This window comes from Leptonychotes weddellii, chromosome 2, assembly GCF_054177405.1.
Source record: "Leptonychotes weddellii isolate Sample4059 chromosome 2, ASM5417740v2, whole genome shotgun sequence".
Classification (NCBI taxonomy): domain Eukaryota; kingdom Metazoa; phylum Chordata; class Mammalia; order Carnivora; family Phocidae; genus Leptonychotes; species Leptonychotes weddellii.
Window position 1 is genome coordinate 156,621,286 of NC_138370.1, and position 5,310 is coordinate 156,626,595.

Below are 5,310 nucleotides of genomic sequence, written 5' to 3' on the forward strand. Positions count from 1 at the left end.
TGTGCTTATGTGTACAAAGCAAAGAACAACACAGTGACTCCTGGTGGCAAACCAAACAAAACCAGAGTAATCTGGGGAAAAGTAACTCGTGCTCATGGAAACAGTGGCATGGTTCGTGCCAAATTCCGAAGCAACCTTCCTGCTAAAGCCATTGGCCACAGAATCCGTGTGATGCTGTACCCCTCAAGGATTTAAATTTGATGAAAAGTAAATAAAGGTGTAGATTTGTTAAAAAAAAAAATAATGTCCTCTTTCTCTCTTGAAAGGGTTTCTATTTGGATAAAGTATGAGGCCATCTTAATTAGGTAGTGGCTCAGAAAACAGATACAAATTTATTATTTTTATCATATTTTAAAGGAGGGACTAAACTTTAGAAAGGTGGATTTGTTTTCATTGTGGATTTGTTGCAGTAGCATTCACTGTACAATAGGATTACATTTATACGGCCAATACATGTAGATACTATGCATAACCAAAAAGGAATCTTAGATGTGTTCATGATCCATTTGTTATTTGATATAATTCTTTGAAATAAACAATTCCCAGCATAAAAATAATGACAATAAAATGAAAAAGCAGGGCGCCTGGGTGGCTCAGTCGGTTAAGCAGCTGCCTTCGGCTCAGGTCATGATCCTGGAGTCCCGGGATCGAGTCCCGCATCGGGCTCCCTGCTCTGCGGGGAGCCTGCTTCTCCCTCTCCCTCTGCCTACTTCTCTGCCTGCTTGTGTTCTCTCTCTCTCTCTCTCTGTCAAATAAATAAATAAAATCTTAAAAAAAAAAAAGAAAAAGAAAAAAACATGCGAGACACTGTATGGTAGTAAGCAATTTGCATTTTTTTCACTCTTTGGAGGACACATTCTTGATGTTGGTGGATTTTTAAAAAGTATTATTTGAACCAACAACATAATTTAGTTTCTCAAATAATATCTCATCATTTTTAGCATTAATTTTAGGCTAACTAGCTCGTTTATGCTACTGTTTAAAAATCTAATTACCTGAAAGATTTAATTTCAAATATGGGCTAGTTTTTTTGTTTTTGTTTCTGTTTTTTTCTTCTAAGGTCCTCATATAAATATATTTTAGATTTCAAGACCTAACCAGTATACCTGTATAAATATATTTTTTCAAACATGACATTAAATAATGACCTTTGATTGTTGTATATGCCAATAAATATATTTCAAATACAGTTATCTTATCATAAATTCTAGTTAATTCTCTTTTTCTACAGGATTTAGAGCAAACTATTTTTTTCTTAATTCAAGTTTCCATGTAAATTCCTGTTAGTTAATATTAGAATAAAACTATTTTAATGAACATGACTTTTCCTTAATTCAAACAATAAAAGCCAGATTTTTATGAATGTTATGTTTTGAAAATGGAACTGATTTTGTTCAAAAATTATTTTAAATAGTTTGATTTTTCCACCTTTAATCATGACCTTAAAGCTGTTTTTTACAGCTAGCTCAAAATGACTTTGGAAGTTTACTCTCCCAGAATAAAATAATAAATTGGTGAGATTAGAAACTATTAAATGAATTAATAAGTAGCCAGTAGAAGAATACTTATAGAAATACAAAAGGGAAAAAATATATTGAACATATAAAGTAAAATCATAACTGAAGTTTTTGAAAAAGCAATTAGCAAGAATAGATTATTCATAACTCAATGTGGGCAGAACATAGAATTTAAAAACAAGATAACATGTGTTCACTGTTGCAGTTTTGCTAAAATTATGTAGAAGAATGATATCTGACATTTTGTTGCATTTTATTTAATTAATAAGAATTAAACACACACACACATATATAATACACACGCTCACAAACCCTCCCCCATTATGAGTTTTATGCAAAAGACTTCAGAAAATTACAGTTCACAACAATTTAAATTAATTCTACTTTATTTTAATTAAGCAATCTTTGTATTATGTACTAACCCAGGACTAAAATGGGGTTGCCTAGTTTTTTATTCTAGAAAATCAATATAGTTCCATGGATACAATTTTGTTATTCAGATCTTTAACTTGAAAGAGACTGTACTCAGCATTATGTCATGTTAATTCTTGCACTCCAGTAGACTCTTCATGCTGACTCAGATTTTACCAGAAATATATTGAATATACTTACAGTTCATCAGTTTCAGTACACTTTAACTCATTGGTCAAATGGAATGTTTGGCAACTGAAGGAATGCATAGAGCGAGTAGTACATGATAAGCATAAAAAGCATTGCTCAATGTATAAGTTTGCAAACATGCCAAGTCATATCAATATTTATAGAGTCTAGTGGAGCTCGGATGATATAGCAAACAAAACAAAACAAAACTCAAGCAATTTTGATGTTTTATTTTTCATTTTGAATGGGAAACATATGAATTTGGAATGTAACTGACCAGATGATAGTAGAAATTTTCATAGGAATTTGAATTTACCATCCGCAATAATATAGTAAATATGTTCTTATGAAGCATCTGCATTATTTTTCTGGAGCCTTGATGTCATCTAGGGATAGCTTTGTGAATTATTTTCAAAAGAGACTTGGTAAAGAGTCCACATAAATACAACACTTGCTGGATATTGGATGATGCTGAAGAAATATTGATTTTTTTTAGATTTAATAATTAACGATTATATTTTTAAAAGTGACATATTTTAAAGATAAATATTAAATAATTATGAATGTGATACAAACATTCTCAGATCAGGAAGAAGGGGAAGAAGTAGATAAGAATATAGACAAAACAAGATCGGCTTTGAGTTAAAATGTTTAGAGTTGTCTAATGGATTCATGGAGTTTTGCTGTACTATTATCTCTATTTTTATATGTGTTTGAAATTTTCCATAATAAAAATGTTTCACAATAAAAATAAGTATCACCTCATATGGAAACATGGAACAAAAAGGAAACAAAAATGAAAATCTACCATACCCAGTATCAAAAAAGCGGAAAGGAAAATATTTATGTAATACATAACGCATCTGTTCTTTGTTTTTGAAGATAGATCTTTTAATATGGAATAAGTGCTTGAGCAACATTCAGGATATTACCACAAACAGTGTTTGCTAACCTGCAAGGTATGCGTTACACATCTTTTAAATCTTAAACGTTCATATTAATGCTCTCTCTTCCTTCTTCATTCAGTGCCTTCATAAAGCCTCTGGCTGCCATAGCATTAAGTGATACACATATCTCCTCTTACCATATTTGAGATCACTTTTATTTTTCTCTCCTCTAATTTCTTCCTCTATTCCTCTTTCTACTTCTTCAGTCTGCACCTCATTTTCATACATATCAGACTCTGTCAAAGTGCAAGCAAATTTATTCAATTTATCCCAGATGATAGTTAAATATATAAGTATAAAGAAGCATATTTTAAAAAATGTTAGCACTTGCACATTCAAATACAGTTGAAAAATGAACTGCCGTTTACTGTTATTCAGAGAGTAATCATAACTTCATTTGAGTGTCCTCTCAGAGAAAACCCTGCTAGACATCTCTCCAAAAGCAATAATTAAACTAGTAATGCCACCATTTTAGTTATTCACCACATTTCTTTCTGAGTTTGCTTCCTATTATATATGGTCCTATTATATAGCTTCTACTTTTATCCTTACTGAATTCTCTCTGTAGGCCTTTCATTCAAAACTAAGCAAAAGGAAGTTGGATAGTCACCATCCAATGGGAAGTGATGCTATTAGGTCATGGTCTCTGGTCAGAACATGACTAAAATCTTGAAGATTGAGGATATTTTGGAGGTTCTCCATATATAATTCAAAATAATAATAAAATGGGATAATTAGCTGAGTCATCATGAGAAGGAAATTCAACAATTTAGCTGCTCAAGTGGTGGACAAATTTTAAATAGTTTGTCTATTCATATTAATATTAATATTAGGCACTGATTCTACTTATTGCCTTCTTTACTTCTTACAATCTAAACAGTTGGACATTATTACTTTCTTTTAATAGGCTGGATAACAAGGATATAGACTCAGGTTTCAAGCTTGCAAATATATGTGTGGCAACTAATCTTCAAATTGTAATCTTCTACATTGTAGAAGTTGTAGGTAGAGTAACCAAAAATTGTTTAATGGACTACTCTGTATAACTTCTTATAGCTGGTCTTAGTTAGTTATTAGAGGAGCAAATTCAGAGATGAATGATTAATGACTGATATTCCCATTTTATAACACATATAAATTTCCAAGTGGAAAAATTAACCCAATACATGGAGATAATCTATGTAGAATTTCCTTTGAGAATCTTAACATAAAATTTTTCCCACTCTTTCTCTCTAAAGTACTGATTCTCAGAAGAGGATATAAAACAACCTTTTTTTTTACCCCCTTAAGCTTAATACATTTCATTTCCCAAGTGAAATTTAGGTTCCACTTTCCATCAAACTATATTTGTTTGAGCTTCTGTCACTCTTTCTTTGCTGTGGGTCTGTGAGGTAGCCTAATAAGTAATTTTCTTCTCATTAAATGTTACCAATTTCATATGAAATATGAAAGAGTAGATGCATTTGAAATTGAGCATGAAAATTGGTTTTCAGAAACTATAGTTATGATTTTTTTCCCAACAAAAAAGTGAAGGGCATCAGGTTTCCTAAATCCCTGTTTTGCTTATTTTTGTTAAAAACCTTGAGGAAAGTTTTTCAATTCACCTCTCCCCAGATGAAATCTTTTTTGTTTTTTGTTTTTTCCCTAGGTTCCCTTTTCCTATTATGATCCAGCCATAGCTTATTTAGCTTATTTATCCTTTTCTAGAAGTAGTTGTATAGTATCTCAAGGTAGAGGAGAGAGAAAGAGAGTGGCAGGGGAAGGGCAGAGAGGGGGAAGAGAGAATCTCAATCAGGTTACATGCCCAGCATGGAGCCCCACACAGGCTCAATCCCAGGGCCTTGAGATCATGACCTGAGCTGAAATCAAGAGTTGGACGCTTAACCGATTGAGCCACCCGGACACCCTATAGTATTTCAAATATATATTTGTTATTAACTCTCTATTTTTCCTGGACTCTGTCCAGAGTAACACCTAGGCAAGGATCAAATCCTAAGGAAAATAGTTTTGGTCTCAACAACACTTTCACTGGTTTAGAAATAATGTATCCTCTTAGAACATTTTTTTTTCCTCAGCCTCTGAGCTCTCCTTGAACATAGGTATATCCTCTGCCCAAGAGGTTCTCTAAACTCTTTTTGTAGGTGTAGTTTTTATAGATTTCTACATAATTCTGTAAACAAAAACGTAAGTATATAAGTAATCATATGACCTCTAATCTTCCTTCCAAAAGATCTTCAATATTTTGG